The sequence below is a fragment of the Lissotriton helveticus genome, chromosome 4_1 (genome assembly GCF_964261635.1).
Source record: "Lissotriton helveticus chromosome 4_1, aLisHel1.1, whole genome shotgun sequence".
NCBI lineage: Eukaryota > Metazoa > Chordata > Amphibia > Caudata > Salamandridae > Lissotriton > Lissotriton helveticus.
Window position 1 is genome coordinate 1672182312 of NC_136063.1, and position 16374 is coordinate 1672198685.

The 16374-nt window shown below is 33.9% G+C and overlaps 10 non-coding genes across 10 annotated transcripts; 6 read left to right on the top strand and 4 right to left on the bottom strand.

The window, feature by feature from the left end:
* The first annotated feature begins 2277 nt into the window (after positions 1-2277).
* TRNAQ-UUG (transfer RNA glutamine (anticodon UUG)) lies at positions 2278-2349 on the top strand. The gene has a single exon. It is a non-coding gene; the product is annotated as a tRNA-Gln (tRNA).
* An 826-nt stretch (positions 2350-3175) lies between these two features.
* On the bottom strand, positions 3176-3247 carry TRNAQ-CUG (transfer RNA glutamine (anticodon CUG)). Its single transcript has one exon. It is a non-coding gene; the product is annotated as a tRNA-Gln (tRNA).
* Positions 3248-4797: 1550 nt separating this feature from the next.
* TRNAQ-UUG (transfer RNA glutamine (anticodon UUG)) lies at positions 4798-4869 on the top strand. Its single transcript has one exon. It is a non-coding gene; the product is annotated as a tRNA-Gln (tRNA).
* Positions 4870-5695: 826 nt separating this feature from the next.
* Positions 5696-5767, bottom strand: TRNAQ-CUG (transfer RNA glutamine (anticodon CUG)). Its single transcript has one exon. It is a non-coding gene; the product is annotated as a tRNA-Gln (tRNA).
* A 1550-nt stretch (positions 5768-7317) lies between these two features.
* TRNAQ-UUG (transfer RNA glutamine (anticodon UUG)) lies at positions 7318-7389 on the top strand. The gene has a single exon. It is a non-coding gene; the product is annotated as a tRNA-Gln (tRNA).
* A 2445-nt stretch (positions 7390-9834) lies between these two features.
* Positions 9835-9906, top strand: TRNAQ-UUG (transfer RNA glutamine (anticodon UUG)). Its single transcript has one exon. It is a non-coding gene; the product is annotated as a tRNA-Gln (tRNA).
* An 826-nt stretch (positions 9907-10732) lies between these two features.
* Positions 10733-10804, bottom strand: TRNAQ-CUG (transfer RNA glutamine (anticodon CUG)). The gene has a single exon. It is a non-coding gene; the product is annotated as a tRNA-Gln (tRNA).
* A 1550-nt stretch (positions 10805-12354) lies between these two features.
* On the top strand, positions 12355-12426 carry TRNAQ-UUG (transfer RNA glutamine (anticodon UUG)). The gene has a single exon. It is a non-coding gene; the product is annotated as a tRNA-Gln (tRNA).
* A 2445-nt stretch (positions 12427-14871) lies between these two features.
* On the top strand, positions 14872-14943 carry TRNAQ-UUG (transfer RNA glutamine (anticodon UUG)). Its single transcript has one exon. It is a non-coding gene; the product is annotated as a tRNA-Gln (tRNA).
* An 826-nt stretch (positions 14944-15769) lies between these two features.
* On the bottom strand, positions 15770-15841 carry TRNAQ-CUG (transfer RNA glutamine (anticodon CUG)). Its single transcript has one exon. It is a non-coding gene; the product is annotated as a tRNA-Gln (tRNA).
* Positions 15842-16374: the final 533 nt, after the last annotated feature.

Genomic DNA, 16374 nt, shown 5'->3' on the forward strand with positions numbered 1-16374 from the left:
ATGAGACATTTTGCGAGCTGACTCTGTTTTCTCAAACTCATCACAGGGGGCTGATGCAAGATATTACTTTCTTAAATCTTACTGTTATTGATAAGGGGAAGATGGAACTTTTTAATTGGAAATCCTTCATTAAAACAAAACTTGAGGAATCAAATTGTGTATTATGGGGACAGAAGATATGACGTTTTGAATAACAATCGTGAAATTCAGACACACATATATTTACACTCTGATTTTCTAAAGTAAATCCATAACCATAAAGTAAAATCTTTCGAAAGACGTGTCAAAGGTAATAATCTGAATTTCTCTTTCAAAGAAATTCACAATTAAATGCACTGTGTAAGTCAAGCATGTTGTCATATAAGAAATCAGCAAAAATTAACTATCTCATTACTGGTCATATAGATGAGAGAGGAAATGAACCTAACGTTTAAATTGTGGATGGGAAACAACAGTTTTTAGTTTTCAGCTTCAATACATATGTTTATGAATAATTGATTTCTTTATATAGTCTTATCGCTATCTAGACGGATATAGCTATGTATACATAGATGCATACTTATACGTTGATAAGTATCAGTATAAAACATTGACGTTATGTTTTTCCAAGACCAAATTCTAAGAAATGGGTGAAATAGTAAATCTCATAATTCATACAGGTCCCACCGAGCTTGGACTTGGATCGCTGGATTCAGAGTCCAGAGTGCTAACCATTACACCATGGAACCCTCCCATACATGAGTCATTTTTCCATTGAGACAAAAGAGAGCGCATTAGTGCGGGGCATTTCTTACATTGATGAAACGATATCTCTGTTGAATGCTCATAGTGTAAAGAGCTATAATGTGATTTGATTCTGTTCAGATACATTCTCCTTAACAGTGTTAAATATGCAAACGTTTATCAGGATAGGCAAGTTATATCATAATGATCATCTTTGACTGTAACATATTAAAACATTTTACATTTCCAAACTAATACACCCATTTCTTTGTCTCTCAAATGGGCTGCGCCAAAGAGCAATGATTGGCACGTTGGACTTTGCATGCAAAGGTACCAGTCCAAATCTTGGGGGTACTATTTTATTACTCTTGACCTTTTCTATTTCTGTCACCTTTGTTTATTGATAGCTCAAATCCAACACCAGTAGGTTGAAAGAGACAATTATTGATTCCTTTCAAAACGTCCATCAGCTTGAACAAGTTACAGAAATACAAACATTATAATACGTTTACATCACATTCCTACACAAAATAGTGTGACATTAAGAAATCCTATCCTGTTTTTCTGAAATGCATTTCAGAGGCCTGATTCCCAGCATCCCTTTTTGAAGCTTTCTGCGCTATTGATAAGGCGAATTTAGCACATTTTGAAAGAGAAGTGTTCTTAAATCAAACCTAGAGAACCACAATGACGGTATCATTCAGATAGTACAAATGTTTTTTGTATATTAGTATGGAAATTGTGAAATAAAACGTTTTTCATGCTGATTTTCAACAGTCGATCTGCAATCGTGAAACATAAGCTTTTGCTTGGAGGCCTCACAGGTACTGATCTAATTTTCTCTTTTAAGATTATTCACAAATCATATGATATGCTTTGTATAAATCAACTATATTGTTAGATCAAAATTGAGTAAAAAGTGACTATCTCAATTTCATGACATATAGAAGAGTAAGGAGAAGAAGCTCATGTTTCAAATGTGGAGAGGCAACAACTTTTCATTATTTTCACCTCTACTAATTATATGCATTTTTATAATGTATGTGTTTATGTTGTCCTATAAATATACAGAGACATATAGCAAGATATAGGGAGATACATACGTGTAAAGTGGATATGTACAAGTTTATAAGTAAATGAGATGTTTTTCCAATTAATAATTCTAAGAACTGAATGGAAAAGAAAATCATAAAGTTTAGATAAGTCCCACTGTGATTTGTACTCAGATCCCGGTTTTCAGAGTCTAGAGTGCTAAGCATGATACCATCAAACCACCTGTACCAGGTTGAGCTTTTCATTTTGAGAGAAGAGATTGCATTCACGGGGGAATCTTATATTTTATTGCAAAATCGTATCTCACATAAAAAGTACTGTTCAACAGAGTGATAGCGTTACTTGAGTCCTCTGGGCAACATCCTTCCCTAACATAGTTCAATATGCAAAAGTTGAACAGAATAGAAAAGTAATAACATTCTGTTGGTCTTTGACTGTAGAACATTAAAAACTTTGAAATGTTCACATTGCTGCAGCAATTTGCTCCCTTGTCACATGGGAGGTTCCATGGTGTAATGGTTAGCACTTTGGACTTTGAATCCAAGGATCCGAGTTCAAATCTCGGTGGGACCACTTTCATGACTGTTGATCAAATCTTTTTCTGTCAAGTGTATTCATAAATATCACAAATCTAACACGGGTAGAGTGAAACATTAATCTATTGATTGTATTCTGAAAGTCTATTCGATGTGAGCAAATGATAGAACTTTTAGAAAACATGGAAATTAAATGGCTCAAAATAATGAGACATTTTGCGAGCTGACTCTGTTTTCTCAAACTCATCACAGGGGGCTGATGCAAGATATTACTTTCTTAAATCTTACTGTTATTGATAAGGGGAAGATGGAACTTTTTAATTGGAAATCCTTCATTAAAACAAAACTTGAGGAATCAAATTGTGTATTATGGGGACAGAAGATATGACGTTTTGAATAACAATCGTGAAATTCAGACACACATATATTTACACTCTGATTTTCTAAAGTAAATCCATAACCATAAAGTAATATCTTTCGAAAGACGTGTCAAAGGTAATAATCTGAATTTCTCTTTCAAAGAAATTCACAATTAAATGCACTGTGTAAGTCAAGCATGTTGTCATATAAGAAATCAGCAAAAATTAACTATCTCATTACTGGTCATATAGATGAGAGAGGAAATGAACCTAACGTTTAAATTGTGGATGGGAAACAACAGTTTTTAGTTTTCAGCTTCAATACATATGTTTATGAATAATTGATTTCTTTATATAGTCTTATCGCTATCTAGACGGATATAGCTATGTATACATAGATGCATACTTATACGTTGATAAGTATCAGTATAAAACATTGACGTTATGTTTTTCCAAGACCAAATTCTAAGAAATGGGTGAAATAGTAAATCTCATAATTCAAGCAGGTCCCACCGAGATTTGAACTCGGATCGCTGGATTCAGAGTCCAGAGTGCTAACCATTACAGCATGGAACCCTCCCATACATTAGTCATTTTTCCATTGAGACAAAAGAGAGCGCATTAGTGCGGGGGCATTTCTTACATTGATGAAACGATATCTCTGTTGAATGCTCATAGTGTAAAGAGCTATAATGTGATTTGATTCTGTTCAGATACATTCTCCTTAACAGTGTTAAATATGCAAACGTTTATCAGGATAGGCAAGTTATATCATAATGATCATCTTTGACTGTAACATATTAAAACATTTTACATTTGCAAACTAATACACCCATTTCTTTGTCTCTCACATGGGCTGCGCCAAAGAGCAATGATTGGCACGTTGGACTATGCATGCAAAGGTACCAGTCCAAATCTTGGGGGTACTATTTTATTACTCTTGACCTTTTCTATTTCTGTCACCTTTGTTTATTCATAGCTCAAATCCAACACCAGTAGGTTGAAAGAGACAATTATTGATTCCTTTCAAAACGTCCATCAGCTTGAACAAGTTACAGAAATACAAACATTATAATACGTTTACATCACATTCCTACACAAAATAGTGTGACATTAAGAAATCCTATCCTGTTTTTCTGAAATGCATTTCAGAGGCCTGATTCCCAGCATCCCTTTTTGAAGCTTTCTGCGCTATTGATAAGGCGAATTTAGCACATTTTGAAAGAGAAGTGTTCTTAAATCAAACCTAGAGAACCACAATGACGGTATCATTCAGATAGTACAAATGTTTTTTGTATATTAGTATGGAAATTGTGAAATAAAACGTTTTTCATGCTGATTTTCAACAGTCGATCTGCAATCGTGAAACATAAGCTTTTGCTTGGAGGCCTCACAGGTACTGATCTAATTTTCTCTTTTAAGATTATTCACAAATCATATGATATGCTTTGTATAAATCAACTATATTGTTAGATCAAAATTGAGTAAAAAGTGACTATCTCAATTTCATGACATATAGAAGAGTAAGGAGAAGAAGCTCATGTTTCAAATGTGGAGAGGCAACAACTTTTCATTATTTTCACCTCTACTAATTATATGCATTTTTATAATGTATGTGTTTATGTTGTCCTATAAATATACAGAGACATATAGCAAGATATAGGGAGATACATACGTGTAAAGTGGATATGTACAAGTTTATAAGTAAATGAGATGTTTTTCCAATTAATAATTCTAAGAACTGAATGGAAAAGAAAATCGTAAAGTTTAGATAAGTCCCACTGTGATTTGTACTCAGATCCCGGTTTTCAGAGTCTAGAGTGCTAAGCATGATACCATCAAACCACCTGTACCAGGTTGAGCTTTTCATTTTGAGAGAAGAGATTGCATTCACGGGGGAATCTTATATTTTATTGCAAAATCGTATCTCACATAAAAAGTACTGTTCAACAGAGTGATAGCGTTACTTGAGTCCTCTGGGCAACATCCTTCCCTAACATAGTTCAATATGCAAAAGTTGAACAGAATAGAAAAGTAATAACATTCTGTTGGTCTTTGACTGTAGAACATTAAAAACTTTGAAATGTTCACATTGCTGCAGCAATTTGCTCCCTTGTCATATGGGAGGTTCCATGGTGTAATGGTTAGCACTTTGGACTTTGAATCCAAGGATCCGAGTTCAAATCTCGGTGGGACCACTTTCATGACTGTTGATCAAATCTTTTTCTGTCAAGTGTATTCATAAATATCACAAATCTAACACGGGTAGAGTGAAACATTAATTTATTGATTGTATTCTGAAAGTCTATTCGATGTGAGCAAATGATAGAACTTTTAGAAAACATGGAAATTAAATGGCTCAAAATAATGAGACATTTTGCGAGCTGACTCTGTTTTCTCAAACTCATCACAGGGGGCTGATGCAAGATATTACTTTCTTAAATCTTACTGTTATTGATAAGGGGAAGATGGAACTTTTTAATTGGAAATCCTTCATTAAAACAAAACTTGAGGAATCAAATTGTGTATTATGGGGACAGAAGATATGACGTTTTGAATAACAATCGTGAAATTCAGACACACATATATTTACACTCTGATTTTCTAAAGTAAATCCATAACCATAAAGTAATATCTTTCGAAAGACGTGTCAAAGGTAATAATCTGAATTTCTCTTTCAAAGAAATTCACAATTAAATGCACTGTGTAAGTCAAGCATGTTGTCATATAAGAAATCAGCAAAAATTAACTATCTCATTACTGGTCATATAGATGAGAGAGGAAATGAACCTAACGTTTAAATTGTGGATGGGAAACAACAGTTTTTAGTTTTCAGCTTCAATACATATGTTTATGAATAATTGATTTCTTTATATAGTCTTATCGCTATCTAGACGGATATAGCTATGTATACATAGATGCATACTTATACGTTGATAAGTATCAGTATAAAACATTGACGTTATGTTTTTCCAAGACCAAATTCTAAGAAATGGGTGAAATAGTAAATCTCATAATTCAAGCAGGTCCCACCGAGATTTGAACTCAGATCGCTGGATTCAGAGTCCAGAGTGCTAACCATTACAGCATGGAACCCTCCCATACATTAGTCATTTTTCCATTGAGACAAAAGAGAGCGCATTAGTGCGGGGGCATTTCTTACATTGATGAAACGATATCTCTGTTGAATGCTCATAGTGTAAAGAGCTATAATGTGATTTGATTCTGTTCAGATACATTCTCCTTAACAGTGTTAAATATGCAAACGTTTATCAGGATAGGCAAGTTATATCATAATGATCATCTTTGACTGTAACATATTAAAACATTTTACATTTGCAAACTAATACACCCATTTCTTTGTCTCTCACATGGGCTGCGCCAAAGAGCAATGATTGGCACGTTGGACTATGCATGCAAAGGTACCAGTCCAAATCTTGGGGGTACTATTTTATTACTCTTGACCTTTTCTATTTCTGTCACCTTTGTTTATTCATAGCTCAAATCCAACACCAGTAGGTTGAAAGAGACAATTATTGATTCCTTTCAAAACGTCCATCAGCTTGAACAAGTTACAGAAATACAAACATTATAATACGTTTACATCACATTCCTACACAAAATAGTGTGACATTAAGAAATCCTATCCTGTTTTTCTGAAATGCATTTCAGAGGCCTGATTCCCAGCATCCCTTTTTGAAGCTTTCTGCGCTATTGATAAGGCGAATTTAGCACATTTTGAAAGAGAAGTGTTCTTAAATCAAACCTAGAGAACCACAATGACGGTATCATTCAGATAGTACAAATGTTTTTTGTATATTAGTATGGAAATTGTGAAATAAAACGTTTTTCATGCTGATTTTCAACAGTCGATCTGCAATCGTGAAACATAAGCTTTTGCTTGGAGGCCTCACAGGTACTGATCTAATTTTCTCTTTTAAGATTATTCACAAATCATATGATATGCTTTGTATAAATCAACTATATTGTTAGATCAAAATTGAGTAAAAAGTGACTATCTCAATTTCATGACATATAGAAGAGTAAGGAGAAGAAGCTCATGTTTCAAATGTGGAGAGGCAACAACTTTTCATTATTTTCACCTCTACTAATTATATGCATTTTTATAATGTATGTGTTTATGTTGTCCTATAAATATACAGAGACATATAGCAAGATATAGGGAGATACATACGTGTAAAGTGGATATGTACAAGTTTATAAGTAAATGAGATGTTTTTCCAATTAATAATTCTAAGAACTGAATGGAAAAGAAAATCGTAAAGTTTAGATAAGTCCCACTGTGATTTGTACTCAGGTCCCGGTTTTCAGAGTCTAGAGTGCTAAGCATGATACCATCAAACCACCTGTACCAGGTTGAGCTTTTCATTTTGAGAGAAGAGATTGCATTCACGGGGGAATCTTATATTTTATTGCAAAATCGTATCTCACATAAAAAGTACTGTTCAACAGAGTGATAGCGTTACTTGAGTCCTCTGGGCAACATCCTTCCCTAACATAGTTCAATATGCAAAAGTTGAACAGAATAGAAAAGTAATAACATTCTGTTGGTCTTTGACTGTAGAACATTAAAAACTTTGAAATGTTCACATTGCTGCAGCAATTTGCTCCCTTGTCACATGGGAGGTTCCATGGTGTAATGGTTAGCACTTTGGACTTTGAATCCAAGGATCCGAGTTCAAATCTCGGTGGGACCACTTTCATGACTGTTGATCAAATCTTTTTCTGTCAAGTGTATTCATAAATATCACAAATCTAACACGGGTAGAGTGAAACATTAATTTATTGATTGTATTCTGAAAGTCTATTCGATGTGAGCAAATGATAGAACTTTTAGAAAACATGGAAATTAAATGGCTCAAAATAATGAGACATTTTGCGAGCTGACTCTGTTTTCTCAAACTCATCACAGGGGGCTGATGCAAGATATTACTTTCTTAAATCTTACTGTTATTGATAAGGGGAAGATGGAACTTTTTAATTGGAAATCCTTCATTAAAACAAAACTTGAGGAATCAAATTGTGTATTATGGGGACAGAAGATATGACGTTTTGAATAACAATCGTGAAATTCAGACACACATATATTTACACTCTGATTTTCTAAAGTAAATCCATAACCATAAAGTAAAATCTTTCGAAAGACGTGTCAAAGGTAATAATCTGAATTTCTCTTTCAAAGAAATTCACAATTAAATGCACTGTGTAAGTCAAGCATGTTGTCATATAAGAAATCAGCAAAAATTAACTATCTCATTACTGGTCATATAGATGAGAGAGGAAATGAACCTAACGTTTAAATTGTGGATGGGAAACAACAGTTTTTAGTTTTCAGCTTCAATACATATGTTTATGAATAATTGATTTCTTTATATAGTCTTATCGCTATCTAGACGGATATAGCTATGTATACATAGATGCATACTTATACGTTGATAAGTATCAGTATAAAACATTGACGTTATGTTTTTCCAAGACCAAATTCTAAGAAATGGGTGAAATAGTAAATCTCATAATTCATACAGGTCCCACCGAGCTTGGACTTGGATCGCTGGATTCAGAGTCCAGAGTGCTAACCATTACACCATGGAACCCTCCCATACATGAGTCATTTTTCCATTGAGACAAAAGAGAGCGCATTAGTGCGGGGCATTTCTTACATTGATGAAACGATATCTCTGTTGAATGCTCATAGTGTAAAGAGCTATAATGTGATTTGATTCTGTTCAGATACATTCTCCTTAACAGTGTTAAATATGCAAACGTTTATCAGGATAGGCAAGTTATATCATAATGATCATCTTTGACTGTAACATATTAAAACATTTTACATTTCCAAACTAATACACCCATTTCTTTGTCTCTCAAATGGGCTGCGCCAAAGAGCAATGATTGGCACGTTGGACTTTGCATGCAAAGGTACCAGTCCAAATCTTGGGGGTACTATTTTATTACTCTTGACCTTTTCTATTTCTGTCACCTTTGTTTATTGATAGCTCAAATCCAACACCAGTAGGTTGAAAGAGACAATTATTGATTCCTTTCAAAACGTCCATCAGCTTGAACAAGTTACAGAAATACAAACATTATAATACGTTTACATCACATTCCTACACAAAATAGTGTGACATTAAGAAATCCTATCCTGTTTTTCTGAAATGCATTTCAGAGGCCTGATTCCCAGCATCCCTTTTTGAAGCTTTCTGCGCTATTGATAAGGCGAATTTAGCACATTTTGAAAGAGAAGTGTTCTTAAATCAAACCTAGAGAACCACAATGACGGTATCATTCAGATAGTACAAATGTTTTTGTATATTAGTATGGAAATTGTGAAATAAAACGTTTTTCATGCTGATTTTCAACAGTCGATCTGAAATCGTGAAACATAAGCTTTTGCTTGGAGGCCTCACAGGTACTGATCTAATTTTCTCTTTTAAGATTATTCACAAATCATATGATATGCTTTGTATAAATCAACTATATTGTTAGATCAAAATTGAGTAAAAAGTGACTATCTCAATTTCATGACATATAGAAGAGTAAGGAGAAGAAGCTCATGTTTCAAATGTGGAGAGGCAACAACTTTTCATTATTTTCACCTCTACTAATTATATGCATTTTTGTAATGTATGTGTTTATGTTGTCCTATAAATATACAGAGACATATAGCAAGATATAGGGAGATACATACGTGTAAAGTGGATATGTACAAGTTTATAAGTAAATGAGATGTTTTTCCAATTAATAATTCTAAGAACTGAATGGAAAAGAAAATCGTAAAGTTTAGATAAGTCCCACTGTGATTTGTACTCAGATCCCGGTTTTCAGAGTCTAGAGTGCTAAGCATGATACCATCAAACCACCTGTACCAGGTTGAGCTTTTCATTTTGAGAGAAGAGATTGCATTCACGGGGGAATCTTATATTTTATTGCAAAATCGTATCTCACATAAAAAGTACTGTTCAACAGAGTGATAGCGTTACTTGAGTCCTCTGGGCAACATCCTTCCCTAACATAGTTCAATATGCAAAAGTTGAACAGAATAGAAAAGTAATAACATTCTGTTGGTCTTTGACTGTAGAACATTAAAAACTTTGAAATGTTCACATTGCTGCAGCAATTTGCTCCCTTGTCACATGGGAGGTTCCATGGTGTAATGGTTAGCACTTTGGACTTTGAATCCAAGGATCCGAGTTCAAATCTCGGTGGGACCACTTTCATGACTGTTGATCAAATCTTTTTCTGTCAAGTGTATTCATAAATATCACAAATCTAACACGTGTAGAGTGAAACATTAATTTATTGATTGTATTCTGAAAGTCTATTCGATGTGAGCAAATGATAGAACTTTTAGAAAACATGGAAATTAAATGGCTCAAAATAATGAGACATTTTGCGAGCTGACTCTGTTTTCTCAAACTCATCACAGGGGGCTGATGCAAGATATTACTTTCTTAAATCTTACTGTTATTGATAAGGGGAAGATGGAACTTTTTAATTGGAAATCCTTCATTAAAACAAAACTTGAGGAATCAAATTGTGTATTATGGGGACAGAAGATATGACGTTTTGAATAACAATCGTGAAATTCAGACACACATATATTTACACTCTGATTTTCTAAAGTAAATCCATAACCATAAAGTAATATCTTTCGAAAGACGTGTCAAAGGTAATAATCTGAATTTCTCTTTCAAAGAAATTCACAATTAAATGCACTGTGTAAGTCAAGCATGTTGTCATATAAGAAATCAGCAAAAATTAACTATCTCATTACTGGTCATATAGATGAGAGAGGAAATGAACCTAACGTTTAAATTGTGGATGGGAAACAACAGTTTTTAGTTTTCAGCTTCAATACATATGTTTATGAATAATTGATTTCTTTATATAGTCTTATCGCTATCTAGACGGATATAGCTATGTATACATAGATGCATACTTATACGTTGATAAGTATCAGTATAAAACATTGACGTTATGTTTTTCCAAGACCAAATTCTAAGAAATGGGTGAAATAGTAAATCTCATAATTCAAGCAGGTCCCACCGAGATTTGAACTCGGATCGCTGGATTCAGAGTCCAGAGTGCTAACCATTACAGCATGGAACCCTCCCATACATTAGTCATTTTTCCATTGAGACAAAAGAGAGCGCATTAGTGCGGGGGCATTTCTTACATTGATGAAACGATATCTCTGTTGAATGCTCATAGTGTAAAGAGCTATAATGTGATTTGATTCTGTTCAGATACATTCTCCTTAACAGTGTTAAATATGCAAACGTTTATCAGGATAGGCAAGTTATATCATAATGATCATCTTTGACTGTAACATATTAAAACATTTTACATTTGCAAACTAATACACCCATTTCTTTGTCTCTCACATGGGCTGCGCCAAAGAGCAATGATTGGCACGTTGGACTATGCATGCAAAGGTACCAGTCCAAATCTTGGGGGTACTATTTTATTACTCTTGACCTTTTCTATTTCTGTCACCTTTGTTTATTCATAGCTCAAATCCAACACCAGTAGGTTGAAAGAGACAATTATTGATTCCTTTCAAAACGTCCATCAGCTTGAACAAGTTACAGAAATACAAACATTATAATACGTTTACATCACATTCCTACACAAAATAGTGTGACATTAAGAAATCCTATCCTGTTTTTCTGAAATGCATTTCAGAGGCCTGATTCCCAGCATCCCTTTTTGAAGCTTTCTGCGCTATTGATAAGGCGAATTTAGCACATTTTGAAAGAGAAGTGTTCTTAAATCAAACCTAGAGAACCACAATGACGGTATCATTCAGATAGTACAAATGTTTTTTGTATATTAGTATGGAAATTGTGAAATAAAACGTTTTTCATGCTGATTTTCAACAGTCGATCTGCAATCGTGAAACATAAGCTTTTGCTTGGAGGCCTCACAGGTACTGATCTAATTTTCTCTTTTAAGATTATTCACAAATCATATGATATGCTTTGTATAAATCAACTATATTGTTAGATCAAAATTGAGTAAAAAGTGACTATCTCAATTTCATGACATATAGAAGAGTAAGGAGAAGAAGCTCATGTTTCAAATGTGGAGAGGCAACAACTTTTCATTATTTTCACCTCTACTAATTATATGCATTTTTATAATGTATGTGTTTATGTTGTCCTATAAATATACAGAGACATATAGCAAGATATAGGGAGATACATACGTGTAAAGTGGATATGTACAAGTTTATAAGTAAATGAGATGTTTTTCCAATTAATAATTCTAAGAACTGAATGGAAAAGAAAATCGTAAAGTTTAGATAAGTCCCACTGTGATTTGTACTCAGGTCCCGGTTTTCAGAGTCTAGAGTGCTAAGCATGATACCATCAAACCACCTGTACCAGGTTGAGCTTTTCATTTTGAGAGAAGAGATTGCATTCACGGGGGAATCTTATATTTTATTGCAAAATCGTATCTCACATAAAAAGTACTGTTCAACAGAGTGATAGCGTTACTTGAGTCCTCTGGGCAACATCCTTCCCTAACATAGTTCAATATGCAAAAGTTGAACAGAATAGAAAAGTAATAACATTCTGTTGGTCTTTGACTGTAGAACATTAAAAACTTTGAAATGTTCACATTGCTGCAGCAATTTGCTCCCTTGTCACATGGGAGGTTCCATGGTGTAATGGTTAGCACTTTGGACTTTGAATCCAAGGATCCGAGTTCAAATCTCGGTGGGACCACTTTCATGACTGTTGATCAAATCTTTTTCTGTCAAGTGTATTCATAAATATCACAAATCTAACACGGGTAGAGTGAAACATTAATTTATTGATTGTATTCTGAAAGTCTATTCGATGTGAGCAAATGATAGAACTTTTAGAAAACATGGAAATTAAATGGCTCAAAATAATGAGACATTTTGCGAGCTGACTCTGTTTTCTCAAACTCATCACAGGGGGCTGATGCAAGATATTACTTTCTTAAATCTTACTGTTATTGATAAGGGGAAGATGGAACTTTTTAATTGGAAATCCTTCATTAAAACAAAACTTGAGGAATCAAATTGTGTATTATGGGGACAGAAGATATGACGTTTTGAATAACAATCGTGAAATTCAGACACACATATATTTACACTCTGATTTTCTAAAGTAAATCCATAACCATAAAGTAAAATCTTTCGAAAGACGTGTCAAAGGTAATAATCTGAATTTCTCTTTCAAAGAAATTCACAATTAAATGCACTGTGTAAGTCAAGCATGTTGTCATATAAGAAATCAGCAAAAATTAACTATCTCATTACTGGTCATATAGATGAGAGAGGAAATGAACCTAACGTTTAAATTGTGGATGGGAAACAACAGTTTTTAGTTTTCAGCTTCAATACATATGTTTATGAATAATTGATTTCTTTATATAGTCTTATCGCTATCTAGACGGATATAGCTATGTATACATAGATGCATACTTATACGTTGATAAGTATCAGTATAAAACATTGACGTTATGTTTTTCCAAGACCAAATTCTAAGAAATGGGTGAAATAGTAAATCTCATAATTCATACAGGTCCCACCGAGCTTGGACTTGGATCGCTGGATTCAGAGTCCAGAGTGCTAACCATTACACCATGGAACCCTCCCATACATGAGTCATTTTTCCATTGAGACAAAAGAGAGCGCATTAGTGCGGGGCATTTCTTACATTGATGAAACGATATCTCTGTTGAATGCTCATAGTGTAAAGAGCTATAATGTGATTTGATTCTGTTCAGATACATTCTCCTTAACAGTGTTAAATATGCAAACGTTTATCAGGATAGGCAAGTTATATCATAATGATCATCTTTGACTGTAACATATTAAAACATTTTACATTTCCAAACTAATACACCCATTTCTTTGTCTCTCAAATGGGCTGCGCCAAAGAGCAATGATTGGCACGTTGGACTTTGCATGCAAAGGTACCAGTCCAAATCTTGGGGGTACTATTTTATTACTCTTGACCTTTTCTATTTCTGTCACCTTTGTTTATTGATAGCTCAAATCCAACACCAGTAGGTTGAAAGAGACAATTATTGATTCCTTTCAAAACGTCCATCAGCTTGAACAAGTTACAGAAATACAAACATTATAATACGTTTACATCACATTCCTACACAAAATAGTGTGACATTAAGAAATCCTATCCTGTTTTTCTGAAATGCATTTCAGAGGCCTGATTCCCAGCATCCCTTTTTGAAGCTTTCTGCGCTATTGATAAGGCGAATTTAGCACATTTTGAAAGAGAAGTGTTCTTAAATCAAACCTAGAGAACCACAATGACGGTATCATTCAGATAGTACAAATGTTTTTGTATATTAGTATGGAAATTGTGAAATAAAACGTTTTTCATGCTGATTTTCAACAGTCGATCTGAAATCGTGAAACATAAGCTTTTGCTTGGAGGCCTCACAGGTACTGATCTAATTTTCTCTTTTAAGATTATTCACAAATCATATGATATGCTTTGTATAAATCAACTATATTGTTAGATCAAAATTGAGTAAAAAGTGACTATCTCAATTTCATGACATATAGAAGAGTAAGGAGAAGAAGCTCATGTTTCAAATGTGGAGAGGCAACAACTTTTCATTATTTTCACCTCTACTAATTATATGCATTTTTGTAATGTATGTGTTTATGTTGTCCTATAAATATACAGAGACATATAGCAAGATATAGGGAGATACATACGTGTAAAGTGGATATGTACAAGTTTATAAGTAAATGAGATGTTTTTCCAATTAATAATTCTAAGAACTGAATGGAAAAGAAAATCGTAAAGTTTAGATAAGTCCCACTGTGATTTGTACTCAGATCCCGGTTTTCAGAGTCTAGAGTGCTAAGCATGATACCATCAAACCACCTGTACCAGGTTGAGCTTTTCATTTTGAGAGAAGAGATTGCATTCACGGGGGAATCTTATATTTTATTGCAAAATCGTATCTCACATAAAAAGTACTGTTCAACAGAGTGATAGCGTTACTTGAGTCCTCTGGGCAACATCCTTCCCTAACATAGTTCAATATGCAAAAGTTGAACAGAATAGAAAAGTAATAACATTCTGTTGGTCTTTGACTGTAGAACATTAAAAACTTTGAAATGTTCACATTGCTGCAGCAATTTGCTCCCTTGTCACATGGGAGGTTCCATGGTGTAATGGTTAGCACTTTGGACTTTGAATCCAAGGATCTGAGTTCAAATCTCGGTGGGACCACTTTCATGACTGTTGATCAAATCTTTTTCTGTCAAGTGTATTCATAAATATCACAAATCTAACACGTGTAGAGTGAAACATTAATTTATTGATTGTATTCTGAAAGTCTATTCGATGTGAGCAAATGATAGAACTTTTAGAAAACATGGAAATTAAATGGCTCAAAATAATGAGACATTTTGCGAGCTGACTCTGTTTTCTCAAACTCATCACAGGGGGCTGATGCAAGATATTACTTTCTTAAATCTTACTGTTATTGATAAGGGGAAGATGGAACTTTTTAATTGGAAATCCTTCATTAAAACAAAACTTGAGGAATCAAATTGTGTATTATGGGGACAGAAGATATGACGTTTTGAATAACAATCGTGAAATTCAGACACACATATATTTACACTCTGATTTTCTAAAGTAAATCCATAACCATAAAGTAATATCTTTCGAAAGACGTGTCAAAGGTAATAATCTGAATTTCTCTTTCAAAGAAATTCACAATTAAATGCACTGTGTAAGTCAAGCATGTTGTCATATAAGAAATCAGCAAAAATTAACTATCTCATTACTGGTCATATAGATGAGAGAGGAAATGAACCTAACGTTTAAATTGTGGATGGGAAACAACAGTTTTTAGTTTTCAGCTTCAATACATATGTTTATGAATAATTGATTTCTTTATATAGTCTTATCGCTATCTAGACGGATATAGCTATGTATACATAGATGCATACTTATACGTTGATAAGTATCAGTATAAAACATTGACGTTATGTTTTTCCAAGACCAAATTCTAAGAAATGGGTGAAATAGTAAATCTCATAATTCAAGCAGGTCCCACCGAGATTTGAACTCGGATCGCTGGATTCAGAGTCCAGAGTGCTAACCATTACAGCATGGAACCCTCCCATACATTAGTCATTTTTCCATTGAGACAAAAGAGAGCGCATTAGTGCGGGGGCATTTCTTACATTGATGAAACGATATCTCTGTTGAATGCTCATAGTGTAAAGAGCTATAATGTGATTTGATTCTGTTCAGATACATTCTCCTTAACAGTGTTAAATATGCAAACGTTTATCAGGATAGGCAAGTTATATCATAATGATCATCTTTGACTGTAACATATTAAAACATTTTACATTTGCAAACTAATACACCCATTTCTTTGTCTCTCACATGGGCTGCGCCAAAGAGCAATGATTGGCACGTTGGACTATGCATGCAAAGGTACCAGTCCAAATCTTGGGGGTACTATTTTATTACTCTTGACCTTTTCTATTTCTGTCACCTTTGTTTATTCATAGCTCAAATCCAACACCAGTAGGTTGAAAGAGACAATTATTGATTCCTTTCAAAACGTCCATCAGCTTGAACAAGTTACAGAAATACAAACATTATAATACGTTTACATCACATTCCTACACAAAATAGTGT